A 9,249-nucleotide genomic window follows, 5' to 3' on the forward strand; every position below is an offset into this window, starting at 1 on the left:
AGCTGTGGTAATCAGTGTAATGGGTGTGTTTAATCAGGGGTGTTCCAGAACTGGTGTGTTGTGAGGTGCCTGATGGGAGTTGTAGTTCATTTAGTGGCAGAATTGTAGTCCTGGTGATAATGCATGTTTTCCAGCAATCTGCAAAGCCTACACTGTTAGACCTTACCAGGCTTTTTTACAGAAGAACACTGGCAACACTGTTGCCAGCTACTCACTGTAAAAGTTTGGTTACAGTAAGTAACTGGCAACAGTGTTGCCAGTTAATTACTGAAACTAAACCATTACAGTGAGTGGCTGGCAACAGTGTTGCCAGTTGTTTACTGTAACTGAACCATTGCAGTGAGTAGCTGGCAACAGTGTTGCCAGTTAATCACTGTAATAGAGCAGTAGTGGTAACTAACTGGAAACTGTGTACAGTTAATTACTGTACTGTAGTGTTACAACTCACAGCATTATACTGCATACACAATAGTATGTCAAGGTGTTACTAAAATTAATTAGTATTTTTATCTGTTATTAATTCTTTAAATTAATTAAGTTGTAAATTCTGACAAATTTATTTTATTGTTTTGGCAGCAAACAAATATAAAACAGAAAATGTATAACAAAATTAAGAAATCAGCAGATATAAATATCATCTTGCATATTACTGAGAGCCCCAGGTCTGCACAGCAAGGCTGCAGTCAAACTAACGTTTAAGCATGCAAAATTCTGTCATATGGCTCTGCGAAAAGGAGTGGGATTAAACAAAATATTTAGAGATTGAAAAAGCAAGCAACTGGTCCATAATTTTTGTTCAGAGAGGTCATGGTTTAATCTTTGATTAGTCTCAAGCAATCACATGATGTGATTTCGCAGTTCAGAGTTCTCCAAGCTTGAACTTTCCAATGCTGCAAACTGTAAAATTTGTCGCATGAGCATGCATTCCAGGTCTGCAGCATTCACATGCGTATGAATGGAAGTCTAAAGGGAGAAAAGTGCAGTGTGACTGGGACTTTAAGCTGTAACTCTAATTAAACACACCTGATAAAACTAATTAAGGCTCGTTAGAAATCTACAGGTAATGTTGAATCAGTGTGGGAACTAAACTCTGCTGCGCTGCAGTTCTCCAGTAACTTGGAGTTTGACCCCCATGGTATATAGCAGGGGTGCTTAATCCTGTTCCTGGAGATCTACGTTCCTGCAGATTTCAGTTGCTACCCATATCAAACACACCTGCCTGTAATTATCACGTGGTGTTCAAGTCCTAATTAATTGGTTTAGGTGTGTTTGATATGGAGAGCAACTGAAATCTGCAGGAAGGTAGATCTCCAGGAACAGGATTAAGCACGCCTGGTATATAGCATACTTTTAAAGCAACTGCTAACATTTATCACAATCACATATCCAATAAACAGACACACACACACACACACACACAAAGTGCTGCAGTGAAATGTGTTACTCTCTCCTCAATGCTGACCATGCAAAAAAAAAAAAAAAAAAAAAAAACTGAACAGCAAAAAACACAAAATAATTATTTTAAATTTTAAAGTTTTAAATAATTAAAAGCTCTGTCAAATCTCAAAAAGTTTAAAATAATTATAGAAAACAAAAATAAAGTTGGCAACACCGAAAAACCAAAGGATCCAATATTTTATTGTTATAATTACCTCATGACAACAAACTTTTTTATTGTTTCTAATATAAATTCATAGATGGAAACACAGCTCTGAAAAATACTTAGCAACAAACTCACAACCTGGGACCGGACAGTGGAGCTTTAGTGTGTGGATGGCTATGTGTATCATGTTTTTGTGATTCCCTGTGAGGATGTGCACATGTTACATTACTGAGGTGATGGAATTTAATATTGGCTTAGTTGCCAGAAAGATACATTCAACTGTTAGCATCTGTACATTATGGCAGTATGCAATATCCAATAAATACATATACTTAAACAAAAGTAATGTAAGAAGTTATATGAGGAGAGGCTAACTAGCTAACAATGTAGCTTTCAAGTACACAGTTCAAGATAACAACAATATAACTTAAAACACAGCCTTATTATAGAAACCCTCAAAAACATTTGAACACATTTTACTTACTCATTGTAGATTCTTATTTAAAGCCTAAAACATATCAGACTCAACCTCTGAATTGATGGACAGAGAATAGAGCACACTCAGCAGTAAACAAATCAAACACCTGACTCTCTTAAAGGGCCAGCATTTTCTGAAAACTCTTTCTAACACATTTGTGTTTAGAATAAGACGGACAGCCTGTGGGAGTGTGTGGTGATGCCTAAATCATTGTTTTTTACAGTTATTTACTGCACAATCTACAGAGTAACAGTGCAGTTATACTAATTAAACACACCTGATCAAACTAAATCTAAAGGTTGTGTGTTGAAGCAGGACTGGAACTAAATTCTGCTAGGCTGTGGCCTTCCAGGAGTTTGACACCCCTGGTACATAGCATATTTTCAAAGCAACTGCCTACATTTATCACAGTTATGCACATATCGTTTAATAGAAACAATAAAAATATACTATAATATAAACTTCATCCATAGAAAAAAATAAATAAATAAATAATCTGATTCTCATGTCGTTCCAAATCTGTAGTAATAATAAAAAACACAACAAATATAATGATTTATACGTTTATTTAGGAAAGCCTTTATACTGTTAATGGCACTTTTACTTGCCAGTTTTCCAGACAAATTCATTGAGTCTCTGCAAAAATGTATGTGTGTGTTGTTTAAGATATATATATATATATATATATATATATATATATATATATATATATATATATATATATATATTTTTAAATAACACATTTTTACTAGTTATTTAGCAAAATACTAAAATTCAGTTGAAAGTGCAATTTAAAATCTTAACTATAGGTCAAACTAGGCAATTAAATTAGATTAATTATAGAAAAAGTAAACAAAGTTATAAAAATTATTGTGACAATTTCTTTGCTCTGTGTGAATATTTTTGCCTTTAAATGCATTTCGTCCATATCTTACACTTACCTTTTAATAAGCTCTGTGGCATTGGTTGACTCCTGATACTCAATGTTAAAAACATAAAAGGAACCAAAGAAAACACAGAGATAAAATAAATATAAAATAGCAACATAAAGCATCAGAGGAGATGGGGCAGTAATGGTTGAACAGTAATTTACCATTTATTATCACAGTAAATATCTGTAATGGTACATGGAGTAAATTACTGTCATTTATTCTTTGCACTACAGAATTTCATACAAATCCTGCTCCTTTTACAGTAAAATACTGTTTCTTTTCATTACAGCCAAACACTGGCTATTTTACAGTTATTTACTGCATAATCTACAGTAAGGGTTAACAGTGTAGATCACTGGTAAACTTGACTGCTTAAACTTTTTTATATGTATAAATATTACACACACTGAAATAGTAAGAGAACAGATCATCCTGCTCACTATTTACCTTCAGGTGGTTCCAAACCTTTTTACACCCATAATAGGAAAAACAAATACTATGGGAGTCAATGGTTACAGGTTTGCAAGATTTTTCAAAACAACTTTTTTTGTGTTTAATAGAAAATAGCTACACTGTTAAAAAAACTCATAACTCAACTCAAAACTCATAAACACAAACATAATTGATTTGTGTTGGGACAACATGAAGGAATTAATTTAACTTATTAGTTTTTACAAATTTAAGTGGAGTTAAGGTAAAACAATTATTCTGTCCCAAAAAACAACAAGAACTGTGTTGTTTCAGCTTATTTCAAATTAGTTTAAACAAACAGCAAACACCATTTTTGTTGTTGTTGTATTTCAAGACTTTTGCCAGGTTAACTCTTGTGTAGGACTAATGTCTTACACATTTCATTCATTCATTCATTAATCCGGGGTCGCCACAGCAGAATAACCGCCAACTTATCCATCACATTTTTAAACAGCGGAGCCCTTCCATTCGCAACCCATCTCTGGGAAACATCCACACCCACATTCACACACACACACTTCGGACAATTTAGCTTACCTAATTACCTGTACCGCATGTCTTTGGACTGTGGGGGAAACCGGAGCACCAAGAGGAAACCCACGTGAACGCAGGGAAAACATGCAAACTCCACACAGAAACAGCAACTGAGCCGAGGCTCGAACCAACAACCCAGCGACCTTCTTGCTGTGAGGCGACAGCACTATCTACTGCACCACTATGTCGGCTTTACACATTTCATCAGAAACCTTATTTAATAAAATTTTTTAGTGTTATAGATTAGAAATATTAGGAAATATTCACAGTGATAATATAGAACTGTCAAGTCCAGCCTGAAACTACATTACTTACTTACTTACTCCCAGGGCCATTTATATCAATGTTGATATTTAGCCGCAACATATTGGTGTTTTGTAACATCTAATTTTCATGAGGTGTGTCATAAGCCCAATGCCCAACCCCCAACCTGGAGGACCAGGCATACATACACTACGAACAATTTAGTTCCTTTATGTTGTCCCAACCCAAAAACCCTGATATTCATATTCATATGTATATAATTTATAATTGTACAGTTGAAGTCTATCTATCTCTTATTATCTTTTTTATCCAATTTCTGTTTAACAGAGAGAAGATTTCTTCAACACATTTCTAAACATCATAGTTTTAATAACTAATTTATAATAACTGATTTATTTTATCTTTGCTATGATGGCAGTAAATAATATTTGACTACATATTTTTCAAGATACTTCTATACAGCTTAAAGTGACATTTAAAGGCCTAATTAGGTTAACTACGTAAGTTAGGGTAATTAGGCAAGTTACTGAATAATGATGGTTAGTAGACTATTGAAAAAATATAGCTTAAAGGGGTTAATAATTTTGACATTAAAATTGTTCTTAAAATTTTTAAAAACTGCTTTTATTCTAGCCGAAATAAAACAAATAAGACTTTCTCCAGAAGAAAAATTATTATCAGACATACTGTGAAAATTTCCATGCTCTGTTAAACATAATTTAGGAAATATTTAAAAATGAAAAAAAAAAAATTTAAAAAGCGGGCTAATAATTCTGACTTCAACTGTATATGTACATATGTTTTAAATATTTTGTTTTAGAGATATTGTTTTCCAAAATCATAGTTTTACATGTTTTTTTTGACAGTTTTGTCCAGTCTTCTATCATGCTTTTAAATGTTATTGAACATGCATTTAATATTGTTGAAAAACACAGTTTAGCAAATGAATAAGCAATTAAATATTGAATAATAGCTTTCTGCAACACATCTAAATATGTATTAATCAATTCACCATTGTGTTACTGCTATTACTGGCATAATGAGGAGATAAAGTGCTGGGTCTCATTGTGTTAAGCTCCTGAAAAGTAAAGTCTGAATATTAAAAGGCTTTTTTGTTGAAGTGTGTTTCATCAGACATCCTTCATCTCAGTGAAATATATCCAGAGTCACTTCAGAGGCCATTTCATCTGATGCTTTTACTTTTAGATAAATAATATCACAGACCAGGCCATCTACTGATCTTCATCTGACTAATCATCAGCATCAGGGTGAAATTACTGAAATACATTACTAAAGAATGAGAATTATTATCATAGGAATATTGAATAAATCATTTCTGACTGAAGTGCTTTTGCACCACTAGAATCTGAATATAAAACTGAAATGCGGAATTGTTCAGCGATTTAAATGAGATTAAAATGGCTTTATTTTAGGCACAGTGACTCACTTGAAGCAGATCAACATTAATTCTCATTCAGTCCCTCTGAAAGAGAATGTGATTTACTTTGACAGAACATGAAGATGCCTGAGAGATGCTAGAATACAGCTGCAGCCATGACACAGATAAAAGCTGTCTTTGCTGATTGTAGTCTAAGAGCTTTGTTTGAATATGAGGAGCAGTTTTTGCATTAAAACAGAGCTTAAAGGACACTTGGTTTATTTTTAAGTTACTAATTTATTAAAAAATTTAAAAATTCACTATGTATTATATATTGGATTGTGTGACACACACTGTTAGACATTTTATTGTATCAAATGCCTCTTTACAGTAACTTACCTATAAATGTGTTTTACAGAAGCAGGTCCCTACCGTGATTTAGTTTTGGAGTAACATAGCCTAAATGTTTTTTAATATATTTTACATCAGCAGGTGCTGTGGCCTCACAGCAAAAAGGTCACTAGTTTGAGCCTCGGCTGGGTCAGTTGGCGTTTCTGTGTGGAGTTTGCTTGTTCTCCCTGCATTTGCGTGGGTTTCCTCAGGGTCACCAGTTTCCCCCACAGTCCAAAGACATGCGGTACAGGTGAATTGAATATGGCGACCCCTGTGTGAATGAATGAATGTTATTATATCCATTTTAAATGGTTTACAAAAGTAATTTTCATTCATCAAACTATTTTAAATACATTTTGTAATACATATAACTTTCATTAACTGTCTCAGTTTTGTCTTCAACTACAATAGTTGATTACTTAGATTACAGTAGAATACCACAAATTCCTTATATGCAGTAAGTGAAAGTAAACATTTTAAAATTACTTAAAATGCAGGGCATTTTACAGTAGTTTCAAGAGTTCACACTTAGCTGATGATCTATCAAAAGCTTGTTTGGCATGCTGTCCCAGGAGAGAGCCCCGAGCTCAAGGGATCCTTCCGTTCGCAGAGCGAGAGGGGAGCCTGAGCTCGGTGGATCTCAGAACTCCCCGGCTGTGGTAGCTAAGGGAACATGTGAGAAAAGGGGCTAGACGAGTACTTGATTGTTTTGCATGATGTATATCTTTGAATGGTGGGAGGAAACCGGAGAACCCGGGAAAAACCCACGCGGACATGGGGAGAATATACAAACTCCTCACAGAAGAGCTTACCGGCTTGGCGGGACCAAGGCCGGCAGTGTTCTTGCTGTGGGGCTCTCAGTGCTTACTACTGGGCCACCGTGCCGCCCAATCAATGGTAAAGGAGGAGAATTGGGGGGGAAGGGGGGTTTCTTCCAAACGAAGATAAGAGGACTGAAAAACTGTGGTTCCCCTTCGGGGGGAACTTCAGCACTATAAGTGGATTTGATTTGTAAAATCCACGCATTGGGAGGATTCGGATCAGAAGCCGCTTGTCTGGAGAGTATTGAACGGGCCAATAAATGAAATTAATTGGCAGCGTGAGCTTGCGCAGGTGTGCGACATCTGCAATTATCTCAGCATATAAGCACACCTGAAGCCAGCAGACGCCATCCTTTTCGCTTCAGATCCTTTTTGAGTGAGTCGATGTGGGTTCCTCTTGCTGATCAGCACTTCAGAGCGAACGAGTGTGTCTCCCGGTCCAGAGTGGGTCTTCGCGGTGGCAGACGGTCGAGCTGGGTTACTCCCTTGCCTGCGGTTCTTTGGGTCCGGTCCTCCAGAGCGGTGCGTATAGTTGCAACTTTCCTAAAAGAGCAACACAGTCGTGCAGCACGTCCTTTTCAGGATGGCGCTCCGACTGTGCGTTTCTGGATGCGGGGGTTTCCTGGCTCCGGATGATGGACACGATCACTGCATTGCATGTTTGGGGGTCCAGCATGTTAATGCGGTGCTCGCGGGCGGTTCATGTCGTCATTGCGATGCCATGACCGTTGCACAGCTAAGATCGCGGCTAACTTTCGCAAGAGAGCGAGCCACCCCAGTTGCCTCCTGTTCTAAAAAAGCAGCGGGCGCTCGGGCAGATCTGAGGGTTTCAGCGGGAGATAATCCGCCGCCCACGGGCTCGCGGACCTCTCGCTCCTCACGGCGCTCCATCCAAGCTTCGGGTGGTGAGAGTGATCCGTCTAACCAGATGGTAGCTCTCACACTCGCTGACACCGGAGATCAGATGTCCTCCGCGGCATCGGAGGGTGGGCTTTCACTGTCCGACGAAGATCCGGACCCGCTCGCCCCCTCCGGGCAGGTGAGCGCTGTCAAATCGGATCCTGAAGCGGACATGTTAGCCGTGCTTTCCCGGGCTGCTTCGGCCGTGGGGTTGGAGATGGTTTATCCCCCAGCTCCGCGGCCGGACCGACTAGATGGGTGCTACGTAGAGAACCAGAAGGAGAAGCCTTCGAAGCCTCTCGTCCCCTTCTTCCCGGAAGTGCACAGTAGGCTCACGCAGTCTTGGAGGGCACCTTTCTCTGCCCGTGCTGCGAGTGCCTCCGCCCTCACCGCCCTTGACGGCGGAGCTGCCAGGGGGTATGAGGCGATCCCGTCAGTGGAGCGCACTATCGCGGTCAATCTTTGTCCGCGCGGCGCCTCTACGTGGCGGGGTTTGCCCCGCCTCCCGTCCAAAGCCTGTAGGTTGTCTGCCTCCCTCGGAGCCAGAGCTTATAAGGCTGCGGGCCAGGCTGCTTCTGCTTTGCACGCGATGGCCACCTACCAGCGCTACCAAGCGCAGGCGCTGGCCGAGCTGCACGAGGGCGGGTCCAACCCAAGCTTATTACATGAGCTGCGCACCGCGACTGACTATGCTCTTCGGACTACTAAGTCCGCCGCGTGTGCGCTGGGGAGGACGATGTCCACACTTGTGGTTCAGGAACGCCACCTCTGGCTAAACCTGGCCGATATGCGCGACGTTGACAAAGTTCGCTTTCTTGACTCGCCCATATCCCAGGCTGGCCTGTTCGGCGACACCGTCGGTGAATTCACCCAGGAATTCAAGGCGGTGAAAGAGCAGTCGGATGCGATGGGCAATGTCATCTATCGGCGTGGCCGTAAGCCCGCTCCGCCCGCCGAGCCATCCACCTCCGCTGTTCCTTACCGAGGGCGCCCGCCAACGAGTGCTGCCCCGCCCCCGCCTGCGCCTCCGGCCAAGCGGGCGCGGCGTTCACCTCGAAAGCAGGCAGCCCCTCCTGCCCAGGGCGCCGTTAAGTCCGGTAAACGGACCGCGAAGCGTCCCTGAGACAGGCCATCCGGAGAAGAGGAAACTTGCTCTTTCCCCGCTGGAGGGCGGGGCCCCGATAACAACGGTACTTTTCAGTGCCACCAAAACATCAGTAAAAGAGCACTTTTTCCCTTCCCCGGATGTGACTGCACGAGTTCTGCCAGTCCGGGACGCGCTGCCTTCCGGCTCGCAGACTCTACGTGCTTCGCCAGTGGCTCACGAGCGCTGGGGGGACGGTCTCCCTTCCCTCAGCCCTCCAGCCCCCTCTCCGGAGTCAGGGTGCGGAGCCAGAGCGAATCGCTCTCCTCCAGCTCTTCCGCGGGACCCTCGTGCTTCCCGGATCAGCACACCCACTCCGCGCTGCCCCACC

At 40.9% G+C, this 9,249-nt stretch overlaps 1 long non-coding RNA gene across 1 annotated transcript; it reads left to right on the plus strand.

The window, feature by feature from the left end:
* Window positions 1–222: 222 nt before the first annotated feature.
* Window positions 223–1,561, plus strand: LOC147838199 (uncharacterized). The gene is made up of 2 exons (XR_015523580.1): window positions 223–1,111; window positions 1,315–1,561. It is a non-coding gene; the product is annotated as an uncharacterized LOC147838199 (long non-coding RNA).
* Window positions 1,562–9,249: the final 7,688 nt, after the last annotated feature.

Source organism: Danio rerio, chromosome 23 (assembly GCF_052040795.2).
Source record: "Danio rerio strain M-AB ecotype USA chromosome 23, GRCz13ab, whole genome shotgun sequence".
NCBI classification, from domain to species: Eukaryota; Metazoa; Chordata; class Actinopteri; order Cypriniformes; family Danionidae; genus Danio; species Danio rerio.